This window comes from Mus musculus, chromosome 7, assembly GCF_000001635.26.
Source record: "Mus musculus strain C57BL/6J chromosome 7, GRCm38.p6 C57BL/6J".
In the NCBI taxonomy this organism is placed as follows: Eukaryota; Metazoa; Chordata; class Mammalia; order Rodentia; family Muridae; genus Mus; species Mus musculus.
Genome location: NC_000073.6, coordinates 3125978 through 3139262, shown reverse-complemented (window position 1 = coordinate 3139262; position 13285 = coordinate 3125978). Strand labels below are relative to the sequence as shown.

Genomic DNA, 13285 nt, shown 5'->3' with positions numbered 1-13285 from the left:
GCTCTTCCCCACTTTCTTTTCTATTAGTTTCAGTGTATCTAGTTTTATGTAGAGGTCCTTGATCCACTTGGACTTGAGTTTTGTACAAGGAGATAAGAATGGGTTGATGTGCATTCTTCAACATGCTGCCAGTTGAACCAGCACCATTTGTTGACAATGCTGTCTTTTCCCCACAGGATGGTTTTAGCCTCTGTGTTAGTTAGGGTTCTCTAGAGTCACAGAATTTATGGATAGGCTCTATATAGTAAAGGAATTTATTGATGACTTACAGTCTGCAGTCCAATTCCCAACAATGGTTCAGTAGTAGCTGTGAATGGAAGTCCAAGGATCTAGCAGTTACTCAGTTCCACATGACAAGCAGGCGCAGAGAACAAGAGCAAGACTCCCTTCTTCCAAGGTCCTTATATTGTCTCCAGCAGATTAAAGGTGTGTTCCACCACACCGTTAATCCCAGATGACCTTGAACTCGGAGATTTAATCTTCTGGAATCCATAGCCACTATGCCTCAAGATCTCCATACCAAGATCCAGATCAGAAACTTCTATCTCCCAGCCTCCAGATAAGGGTCACTGGTGAGCCTTCCAATTCTGGATTGTAGTTCATTCCAAATATAGTCAAGTTGACAACCAGGATAGCCACTACAGCTTCTTTGTCAAAGATCAATTGGCCATAGGTGTGTGGGTTAATTTCTGGGTCTTTAATCCTATTCCATTGATCTACCTGCCTGTAGATCACTGTACCAATACTATGAGGTTTTTATCACTATTGCTCTGTAGTACAGCTTGAAGTAAGGGATGGTGATTCCCTCAGAAGTTTTTTTTTTTAATGTTGAGAATTGTTTTAGGTACCCTGGGTTTTTTGGTATTCCAGATGAATTTGCAAATTGCCCTTTCTAACTCTATGAAGAATTGAGTTGGAATTTTGATGGGGATTGCATTAAATCTGTAGATTGCTTTCAGCAAGATGGCCATTTTTACTATATTAAGCCTGCCAATCCATGAGCATGAGAGATCTTTCCATCTTCTGAGATCTTCTTTAATTTCTTTCTTCAGAGACTTGAAGTTCTTATCATACAGATCTTTCACTTCCTTAGAGTCACACCAAGGTATTTTATATTATTTGTGACTATTGTGAAGGGTGTTGTTTCCATAATTCCTTTCTCAGCCAGTTTATCCTTTGAGTAGAGAAAGGCCACTGATTCGTTTGAGTTAATTTTATATCCAGCTACCTTGTTGAAGTTGTTTATCAGGTTTAGGAGTTCTCTGGTGGAATTTTTGGGGCCACTTAAGTATGCTATTATATTGTCTTAGTCAGGGTTTCTATTCCTGCACAAACATCATGACCAAGAAGCAAGTTGGGGAGGAAAGGGTTTATTCGGCTTATACGTCCATAATGCTGTTCATCACCAAAGGAAGTCAGGACTGGAACTCAAGCAGGTCAGGAAGCAGGAGCTGATGCAGAGGCCATGGAGGGATGTTCTTTACTGGCTTGCCTCACCTGGCTTGCTCAGCCTGCTCTCTTATAGAACCAAGACTACCAGCCCAGAGATGGTCCCACCCACAAGGGGCCTTTCCCCCTTGATCACTAATTGAGAAAATGCCTTACAGTTGGATCTCATGGAGGCATTTCCTCAACTGAAGCTCCTTTCTCTGTGATAACTCCAGCTGTGTCAAGTTGACACAAAACTAGCCCAGTACAATTGACCCCTTGTCAACTTGACACACAAAAACCATTACTAGTAAGCCTCAACCCTTACAATCTTATTCATCCCCAAGATCTAAATAACTTTAAAAGTCCCACAGCATTTCCATATTCTTAAAATTTCAATCTCTTTAAAATATCCATCTCTTTTAAAATCCAAAGTCTTTTTACAATTAAAAGTCTCTTAACTGTGGGCTCCACTAAAACAGTTTCTTCCTTCAAGAGGGAAAATATCAGGGCACAGTCACAATCAAAAGCAAAAGTCAATCTCCCAACCGTCCAATGTCTGGGATCCAACATCACGATTTTCTGGGCTCCTCCAAGGGCTTGGGTCACTTCTCCAGCCAGGCCCTTTGTAGCACAGGCATCATCCTCTAGGCTCCAGATGCCTGTACTCAACTGCTGCTGCTGCTCTTGGTGGTCATCTCATGGTACTGGCATCTCCAAAACACTGCATGACCCCTTCAGTCCTGGGCCTTCAATTGCAACTGAGGCTGCACCTTCACCAATGGACTTCCATGGCCTCTCACAGTGCCGAGCCTCAGCTGCTTTGCGTGACCCCTTCATGCCTTCAAAACCAGTACCACCTGGGTGACCCTTACATATTACCAAGTCCTGCTGCAGCAGGAGTACAACCTTGGCCATCTCTGGAACACAGCCTCTTTGTGCTTTCAGAAAACACTCCCCAGAAGATGTCACCTCAATGATGCTGGTCTCTTCTTAATCACCGCTAATTTCTTAGCTCCAGCTAACCAGCATCAATAGTCCCAGTAATGCAAAGTTTTTGCTTTAGTAGTTCTGGTATCTTGTTAATCACAGCTGATTCTTCAGCCCCAGCTAACCAGAACTACAGAATCTTCACATTCAAAACAGCAATGGCCCTGAAAAGAGTCTTTAATTTTCCCTCTGAAATTTCACAAACCAGACCTACATCTTCTGCAGTGTTCTCAACATTATCTTCCAAGCTCCTACACAACACCCGACAGAGCTCTTAACAACGGATGGATCTTTAAGCCCAAAGTTCCAAAGTCCTTCCACAGTCCTCCCCAAAACATGGTCCAGGTTGTCACAGGAATACCCCACTTCTGGTACCAATTTGTCTTAGTCAGGGTTTCTATTCCTGCACAAACATCATGACCAAGAAGCAAGTTGGGGAGGAAAGGGTTTATTCGGCTTACACTTCCATGCTGCTGTTCATCACCAAAGGAAGTCAGGACTGGAACTCAAACAGGTCAGGGAGCAGGAGCTGATGCAGAGGCCATGGAGGGATGTTCTTTACTGGCTTGCCTCACCTGGCTTGCTCAGCCTGCTCTCTTATAGAACCCAAGACTACCAGCCCAGAGATGGTCTCACCCACAAGGGGCCTTTCTCCCTTGATCACTAATTGAGAAAATGCCTTACAGCTGGATCTCATGGAGGCATTTCCTCAACTGAAGCTCCTTTCTCTGTGATAACTCCAGCTGTGTCAAGTTGACACAAAACTAGCCAGTACACTGGGGCTGAGGTTTGCCAGTATGATTACACTGGCTATGCTATGAATCCCAGGAGTAGGAATCCCTAAAGTCGAATTAGGTAGAAAGAATTATTAATAATGATTTATTTAGCGATTTCACTTGAAGCACTGGCTGTACTGCCTAGTTGCTAAGCACAACTTCACTTGCTATCCAGAATGACCTGGAGACATAGCTGAAACAATGGGTCCTTGTCCTTAACCTGATGACTCACAGGCCACTGTAAAATCTCACTTACTTGCCAGCCTCACCTTGTGGATTTAGAGTATAATATAAGAATGCAAATTAGACCTGGGATCGAAGCCTTTCTGGAGCCATCCTGGCTTCAGTCTATGATATCTCTTCTCTCCCACGCTCATTGGCAGCAGAGTTCACATTCCAGAAAGGTCTCACAACTTTACTGACTGAGCCATCTCTGTTTGCCATATTTTTTTCTGTAAGAAAAGAGAGGAAAAGAAGAGTGCATAACCCAATTTGAAAAAATTCCAAGGGGCTCAGATACTCTATTCACAGGTGAGTCATAATTATGGGTCTGTCTTGCAGTGATGACACGTGTCCCCATGCGTCATGGATGTACATCACATATACACAGCACAAATGCTGAATTAAACTCGTCTCATGATAGTGAGTACAGCCTAAGCATTTGCTAACACCTTCAACCACACTGCATACGTGCAAACACGGCAACTGTTGTATTTTATAAAAAGAAAGAGAAACTAGAGATATATTTAGTAAAGTGTAGGGGAAGGGGGTTCCTCTGTGGGCCCATGCTGAGGCAATCCCTTCTCCCTGAGGGACCAGTTACACAACATAGAATAGAATAGAGTTAATTCAGGGTATGGGCAGGGGAGTTGAGGGAGTAGAGACAGAGAAAGGCAGAGAGAAAGAGAGAGATTAGAGGAGTAGAGGCTGGCCATGAGCACGGGAAGAGTGTGTGTGTGTGGGGGAGAGGGTAAGGAGCAGGGGTAAGAGGAGAAGAGAAGGGAGCAAAAACAAGAGAGCAAGAGAGTGAGGAAAGGCAAGCAGCCTCTTTACAATGAGTCAGGCATATCTAGCTGTTGCCAGGTAACTGTGGGGTGGAGCTTAGACTAAATGCCAACAGTGACCAACAGTTACAATGGGTAAAAAAAAATTTTTTTTTCAGTTTACCTCTCAACTTTTCTAGGAGAGGCTAGGAGGTATCCATGGAAACGCAGTTGCACAAATGTTGTCCCAGCATGCAACTCAAGGAAACAACTGACAACAGCTGCTTCTGGGAAATGAAGTCCAAGAGTGTCAGGCACTTCAACTATTTGTCCCAGGGTTGAAACCTAACAAAGATGTGCCTGGGTCCTATATGTGGGTGGTGGTGGTAGATGATGATTTTAAGGTTTTTGGTGAACAGGGTTTGACACCAAATTTTTACTTTGTATGGTTGTTTTGCCGGCATACGCATACACGAACCTGCGCTTGTAGCCTCCTTTGGCGTTAGAGCTGGAGTTACAGACAGGTGTGAGCCGCCATGTTGCTGCTGAGAATCTAACCTGCATCCTATGCAAAGGAAGCAAGACTTTTATCAGAGGAGGTCTCTTTCCAACCGCCGTCCCCAACAACTGTTTTTCTTTTTTGAGATGATCACACTATGCAGCCCTCTCTGCCCTGGAACTCAGTAAGTAGACCAGGCTAGCCTTGAACTCAACAAGACCCATCCGACTCTGCCTCCCCAGCGCTGGGACTAAAAGTGTGTACCACTAAGCGCAGTGTGGTTTTACTTTTATCCTTTTGAGACAAGGTTTCACTACCCAGCTCCCACTGGTCTTGTACTGGCAATCTTCCTGCCTCAGTTTCCTATTGCCAGAATTACAGGAGGGCATCTTTACCCCCAGCTTGGAGGTCTGATTAGGTGCTAAGGTTCTCCATGGTCGAGTCTGCACTGAACACCATACCAGGTTTTCCCCCTAAAACATGGTTTGTATAGTGTGTTTAATTTTCTTTAAAGAAATTGCCTCTCTTTAAATGTATTTTTTTTAAAAGACAGATTCTTGCCGGGCAGTGGTGGCGCACACCTTTAATCCCAGCACTTGGGAGGCAGAGGCAGGCAGATTTCTGAGTTCGAGACCAGCCTGGTCTACAAAGTGAATCCCAGGACAGCCAGGGCTACACAGAGAAACTCTGTCTAGAAAAACGAAAAAAAAAAAAAAAAAAAAAAAAAGACAGATTCTCACTACGAAGCTCTGGCTCTCCTGGAATTCACTACATAGACCAGGCTGCCCTGAAATCACAGAGATCCCACTCCCTCTGCTTCCAGAAAGCACAGGCCACAAAGCCAGCCAAAAGCATCATTTTTAATTACAGGAGCTTGTGTTCATTTTGATATTAAAATGTACAGGTAAAACTAACACAGTTGAAGATTCACATCTTTTTGTAAGACATACACAGAAAGATAATGGTATGGCCTGACTTGAATTATTGCAATGGAGGTTTCTCGTGAAACTATAATATACCACCCTCCTGTCAGAGGCATCAACACAAACATTGTTGTTGACAGTTTTAGAGGATAATTTTAAATATAAAATCTTACTGTTGGCAACTAAATTAAGTCTGTTTATGTCAGGTATACACTATATTAACTTTGATATTAACTGAGAAAAAATTGATAATGAGTTACAAAATAGCAGATTATAAGCCTGGGGAGACTGCTCAGCAGGTGGTGGCATACACCTCCAAGCCCAAACTTCATCTTCAGGATCCATAGGAGGAATTTATTCCGGAAAGTTGTCCTGTCACCTCCATTAGTGACAGTGTCATTACCACACATGTAAACACACTAATTAAATAAATATAATCTTAAGAAATCTATGTATAGCCAGGTGTGGTGGCGCACACCTTTAATCTCAGCACTTGGGAGGCAGAGGCAGGCAGATTTCTGAGTTCGAGGCCAACCTGGTCTACAAAGTGAGTTCCAGGAGAACTTTATACAGAAAACTCTTTATACAGAGAAACCCTGTCTCAAACCCCTCCCCCCCTCCAAAAAAAAGAAAAAGAAATCTATGTATAATTTGGTTGCTGACATCTTAGTGGAATTAAGAGTATACACAGTGGTCTGGATTTCAGAAGGTGTGTTTGCACCATGAGCTACTAACCTATTTCCTTATTGGTAAAGACAGTATAAAAATGACAAAAGCATCAAGTGTCAACCACTCCCATTCCCACCACTCTCTGTGAGCTCAAGTGGTACTTGGCTATATGTTGTGCCTCTTGTATTTTGTAGGAGATAGAATCAAGGCCTGATGATTAGTAGGCCAGGCAAACATTCTGTCTGTTACACTTTATTTATTTATCTATTTATCTATCTATTTATCTATCTATTTATCTATCTATTTATCTATCTATCTATCTATCTATCTATCTATCTATCTATCTATCTATCTATTTATTTTTGAGACAGGGTTTCTCTGTGTAGCCCTGGCTGTCCTGGAACTCACTCTGTAGACCAGGTTGGCCTGGAACTCAGAGATCTGCCTGCCTCTGCCTCCCAAGTACTGGAATGAAAGGCGTGCACCACCATTGTTTGTTACACTTACATGCACAATGTGTCTCAAAATGATGAAGCAAAATAGGCAAAATATACTGAATATTCCTAATTGAAATATTCAAATCTCCAACTTCTCCAGGTTTCTTTTCTTATAAGTAGATGGTAAAATGGAAATCTATCCAACTGCCTCCAAATCTGAAAAAAAAAAAATCCCAAATGCAAAGACAGGTTTGTTCCTAAGCCTTTTAAAAATTGGATGGTTAAGTAGGGTGGTGGTGACGTACCCCTTTAATCCCAGCACTCAGGAGGCAGAGGCAGGCAGATCTCTTTGAGTTTGAGGCCAGCCTGGTCTACAGAGTGAGTTCCAGGACAGCCAGGGCTCTACAGAGAAACCATTTCTTAAAAACAAAAAAGCAAAGCAATCAACCAACCAATCAAACAAAAATGATAGTTAAACTGCTCTTCATGAGTTAATGTAAGCTAGATTGTTGAGATCAGTAACATGATACATTTTGTAATTCTATTATTCTGAAGACAGGGTCTCCTGTATTTCAGGCTGGCCTTCACCTTGCTATGTAGTTACGGAGGACCCTGAAATGGTTCTGGGACAAATATGGCAAATAGATCATTCTGCCCACCCCCAACCAAACAGTCCTAGTGAATTCATGAGAAACAGCAGAAAAATTCCATTAGAGAAGCATCCAACAAAGTACTTCACCTCAAAAACTGCAGAGGCCATTGAGAATGAAGTCAGCACAGACAGGAGGAATCTAAGAGCTGTGATAGCATAGTACAATGTGGTATCCTGGAACAGACAGGGAATGAGAGATAAACACTATGGAAAATGGCATAAGTGGTGTATTGATTGATGTTGGTCATAGTGCTGCAGTAGAGAGAGAAGCTCACCAACATGCTAAGGCTTCATTTTCCAAAGAAGCAGAGGAATTCAGCATTCTTGGAAAAGACTGGCACCTGCTAGCTAATTCCAGTTACTTTATTGAAAGGCTAATTGAGGCCAGAAAAGATTCCAGCTACCAAAGTTATCTTGTCCTTGCTGCCCACGAGAGCAGACAACCCACCCAAATCTCAGTCCCTTTTGACCATGGCATTGACATCATCAAAGTATGAACTCCAGGTTGGCCAGGAGTGTCTTAGGTCTTAAGGCTGGTGCAGCTACAGGCTCTCATGCAGTACCAAGTGCAGATTCTCTAGATAGGCAACATATCTTCAAGGTTCAAACAGTCTCAAAACAATTTCTCAGCCTCTACTGATTGACCCAAGACATAGCAAAGGCTTTGCTGAAACATTTCACTTAAAGTCAGACATAAAGGCTTTACTATACATATCACTACAGTGGTGAACATTGTGTGTGCAATATGTGTCTGTTTGTGGTACATGCAAGTCCTTTTGCCCTCAGAGCCATAGCCTCAGCTTATGAATTTTAATTAAAGATACATTAAAACAGGATCATTACCTTTCAGTTCCTGTTATATTCCCTAGTCTCTGCCTTTGCTCAAGTAAATAAGCCCTTTCCCAGGCAGGTAACCCTAATTAAATGCAGCAAGCCCCCCCTTTCCAGCAAAGTCCCATAAAATAAAACAAAAGAAGACATGAAAGTAGTTGGGGGACTTGTTGGAAGAGAGGGGGATAAGAAGAAAGTAGAATATGAACAGTATTTGTTAAATTGTAAAAGAACAAATACATTATTAAAAAGATTGGCTTACAACAAGTGCCTCCTCCTTGTCTACAGAAAACTGTATGCAGCATGTTTAAGAACTTTATGGGCTACTAGTATAATTTTTATACACATCTAAAACTGTTTTAAGCAACAACAACAAAAACGTTGTTTGAAAAGAGGAGGAAGAGTGCTGGAAACATGCTTCAAAACTGTACCATCCCAATGATTCACAAACAAATGCCCTATAGTTGGAAGAAGCCAAAGTAAACAGAACTAATGCTCACCTGCACTCACTTAACAGGCCATGTACTCAAGTACTTTGCCCCTTGCCACACCCACTGACATAATTATAACTGAGACATAATTCATAATAGTTAAGGGGACACAATAAGGCCAGAGTCTACTTGCATGCACTTTTCAGTTGCTCTCTACTTTATAAAGATGCTCACACAGACAACCACTCTGGAAGTCAGTCTGGTGGTTCCTCAGAAAATTGGACATAGTACTACCAGAAGATCCAGCAATACCTCTCCTGGGCATATACACAGAAGATGTTCCAACTTGTAATAGGACACATGCTCCACTATGTTCAAAGCAGCCTTATTGATAATAGCCAGAAGCTGAAATGAATCCAGATGTCCCTCAAAAGAAGAATGGATACAGAAAATGTGGTACATTTACACAATGGAGTACTACTCAGCAATGAAAAACAATGAATTTATGAAATTCTTAGGCAAATGGATGTATCTGGATGATATCATCTTGAGTGAGGTAACCCAGTCACAAAAGAACTCACATGATATGCACTCACTGATAAGCGGATATTAGCCCAGAAACTTAGAATATCCAAGATACAATTTGAAACACATGAAACTCAAGAAGAAGGAAGACCAAAGTGTGGATACTTTGTTCCTTCTTAGAATGGGGAACAAAATACCCATAGAAGGACTTACAGAGACAAAGTTCGGAGCAGAGCCTGAAGGAAGGACCATTCAGAGACGGCCTTTCCTGGGGATCCATCCCATATACAACCACCAAACCCAGACACTATTGCATATGCCAGCAAGATGTTGCTCATAAGCCAGGCGTGGTGGTGCATGCCTTTAATCCCAGCACTTGGGAGGCAGAGGCAAGCGGATTTCTGTGTTTGAGGCCAGCCTGGTCTACAAAGTGAGTTCCAGGACAGCCAGGGCTATGAAGAGAAAGCCTGTCTCGGAAAAAAAAAAAAAAAAAAAAAGAGATGTTGCTCACAGGGCCTAATGTAGCTATCTCTTGTGAGGCTATGCCAGTGCCTGCCAAATACAGAAGTGGATGCTCACAATCATCTATTGGATGGAACACAGGGCCCCAAATGAAGGAGCTAGAGAAAGTACCCAAGGAGCTGAAGGCGTCTGCAACCCTATAAGGGGATCAACTATATGAACTAACCAGTATCCCCCAGAGCTGTGTCTCTTGTTGCATAAGTAGTAGAGGATGGCCTAGTTGGCCATCAATGGGAGGAGAGGCCCTTAGTCTTGCGAAGATCATATGCCCCAGCACAGGGGAATGCCAGGGCCAGGAAGTGGAAGTGGGTGGGCTGGGGAGCAGGGAGGGTATAGGGGGCTTTGGGGATAGCATTTGAAATGTAAATGAAGAAAATATCTAATAAAAAAAAGTTGTTCACACAGCTTGACTTCATTGTACCCAGAGAAGGCTCACGTCATAGGGAACAGTCTCAGGTGGACTGTATGCAGGATGATTATCAACTGAACAGAGTGCAATTTGGCTTCAGAGCCATCAGTTCTGTGGTTTCACAAGTCAGGTGGTAAAATCACTATTCTCAAGTACTTTAGTGCTTGGAGATGCTCAGATCTCCTACCCAGTTATGCTAGACCAGGATGTGGGCTTTAAAAGTCATGCAGTGGAAGAACATGGTCAAAATACTATCAATTCCCCCTACTGAAACACCAAACACTCAAGAAGTAGCAATAGGATCCCATCTCTGTCTGGGTGTATCTACTCTGACAGGTCTGTGGTTACAGTATCAAAATGCCTGCCACTCACAAGTGGTGATAAAGAAAGGTAAAGTGGGAACTGTCATGGACAGGATGTCAGAGTCATTCTGAGAACATGAGGTCATGGCCTGGAGCACAATTTTCTCCATTGTACTACTCCCAAATAGCCACTGAAGTTAAAGAACCCTGAGAGTGAAATACAGTCATGCCCTTCCCTAAAAGGGCATAGGTTAGACACTCTGTGACTCCTGATGGTCTCATTGTGTCCCCATGTAACACCCACAATACTCAGTGAATGTAAATACTTAGAGTTCTTAGCATAAGAGTTTTGGCCTTGCCAACTCCTGCTTAGGGGATGGAGAAAGTAATGTTCTGAAATTCTTGATGTTCAAGAATTTTGATAATTATGGAAATTCTTTTGCTACTCAGAGACTCCAGTTCTTGTGCCTCATTACTAGAAAGGCCATCTCAGGCCACCCCTTCCAGGGAGCTCAACATCCACTTCCCAGGACTTACTCCACATTCTCCAAGTCTACCTCCTTCGTCCTTCATTACTCTCAGATGGAAGGCCAGCCTCCTTCCTCCTCTCTCTGGCCTCTCTCTCATCCACATTGGCTCTCCCAAAAAGATTGCTGAGTCGAGAAAACATGTCCACCAATGTAGTGGATAGACACTGAGTGAATCCTAAGTGAGCTTGTTCCTACAACACTGGTGACATCACAGGAGATGCCAAGAACTCTCCAGGAGACAATAGATTTTCCAAAAAGGGATTGCTGATGTCATGGGCTACAGCCTTTGACTCCCTGCTAATGTTCTCCCTGTACTGACAGGAAGCTGAGGCATATACCTGCAATAGTCACAATAGTCACAAATAATATAAAAATTCTTGTTGTGAGTCTAACCAAGCAAGTGAAAGATCTGTATGACAAGAACTTTAAATCCCTGAAGAAAGAAATCAAAGAAGAACTCAGAAGATTGAAAAAATCTACCAAGCTCATGGGTTAGAATGATTAACATAGTAAAAATGGTCACCTCCCTGAAAGCTGTCTACAGATTCAATCCAATCCCCGTGAAAATTCCAACTCATTTCTTCATAGAGTTAGAAAGAGCAATTTGCAAATTCATTTGGAATAACAGAAAACCTAAGATAGCGAAAAATAATCTCAACAATATATGAACTTCTGGGGGAATCACACCATACCTGACCTTAAGCCGTATTGCAGAACAATAGTAATAAAAACTGCATGGTGTTGGTACAGAGATAGGCAGGTACAGAGTTGGAAAAAAATTGACGACCTAGAGATGAACCCATACACCCGTGGTCACTTGATCATTGACAAAGGAGCTAAATTCATCCAGTGGAAAATAGAAGGCATTTCCAACATATGGTGCTGTTTCAATCGGCAGTCAGCATGTAGAAGAATGTAAATTGTTCCATTCTTATCTCATTGTATATAGGTTAAGTCAAAGTTGCTCAAGTATGTCCACATTAAGCCAGATATGCTGAATCGAATAGAAGACAAAGTGTGGAAGACCCTCGAATACATGAGCACCGGGGAAACTTCCTGAATGGAAAAACAATGGCTTATGTTTTAAGATCAGCTATCAACAAATGGGACCTCATAAAATTAAAAAACTTCTGGAAGGCAAAGGACGCTGTCAATAGGAAAAAATGGGAACCCACGGATTGCGAAAAGATCTTCACCAACTCTGCATCTGATAGAGGCTTTATATCTAAAATATACAAAAAAACTCAAGAAGTTTGACTCCATAGAACTAAATAACCCTATTAAAAAGTGGAGTACAGAGCCAAACAGAGACTCTTCAATGGAGGAATCTCAAATGGCTGAGAAACACTTAAAGAAATGTTCAACATCCTTAGTCATTAGGGAAATACAAATCAAAACAATCTTGGGATTCTACCTCATACCAATCAGAATGGCTAAGATCAAAACTGAAGGTGACAGCAGATGTTGGACAGGCTGTGGAGAAAGAGAAACACTCCTCCATTGCTGGTGGGACTGCAAGCTGGTAAAACCACTTTGGAAATCAATCTGGTGGTTCCTGAAAGAATTGAAAATAGTTTTACCTAAAGACCCAGCTATACCTCTACTGGGCATATACCCCCAAAATATTCCAACACATAACAAGGACACATGTTCCCCTATGTTTATACCAGACTTATTTATAATAGCCAGAAGCTGGAAACAAGACCGATGACTCCCAACCGAAGAATGGATACAGAAAATGTGGTATATTAACAGAATAGAGTACTACTCAGCGATTAAAAACAATGACTTCATACTATTCACAGGCAATTGGAAGGAAACTAGAAACTATGATTCTGAGTAAGGCAACCCAGACACAAAAGAACAGTCATGTATGTATTTACTGATAAGTGGATATTAACCCAAAAGCTCACAATGCCCATGACACAACCCACAGAGCATATGGTGCTTAGAAGGAAGACCAGGGTATGGATGCTTCAGTCCTGCATTAAGGGGAGAACAGAATGATCATGGTAGGTGGAGGTAGAGTGAGAAACTGGCAGGGAAAGTGGAGGGGGAGAAAATAAGGGGGGCAGCATTAGGTACTTAGAAGGGTTGGGAGAGGGGTACAGATGGTCAGGAAATCAAACAAAAATATGTAGGGGTAGGGGGGTGAGGAACAGAGGATAGCCTCTTTAGGGTCTCAGACATCAGGGAAACATGAGGCTCCCAAGACCCAAAGGAGATGACTTTAGCCGAAATGCTCAGAGAAGGGGAAGATTAAACCTGTAGGGACCACCTCCAGTGGATAGGTGTGCTTCTGCCCACCCCCACCCCACCCCTACCCGGGCCATTGCCCTCTGTCAAGGATTGGTTACACCTACCCCTCTCAAAGTTTT

The 13285-nt window shown here is 42.5% G+C and overlaps 1 pseudogene across 1 annotated transcript in view; it reads right to left on the bottom strand.

The window, feature by feature from the left end:
* The window catches only part of Speer9-ps1 (spermatogenesis associated glutamate (E)-rich protein 9, pseudogene 1), a 16847-nt pseudogene extending 5730 nt beyond the window's left edge, over nt 1-11117 (bottom strand). The window contains exons 1-3 of the transcript NR_001583.3: nt 10915-11117; nt 4656-4742; nt 3504-3646 (exon numbers count right to left, since the gene is read on the bottom strand). The product of NR_001583.3 is annotated as a spermatogenesis associated glutamate (E)-rich protein 9, pseudogene 1 (transcript). The remainder of the gene's footprint in view (nt 1-3503; nt 3647-4655; nt 4743-10914) is intronic.
* Nucleotides 11118-13285: the final 2168 nt, after the last annotated feature.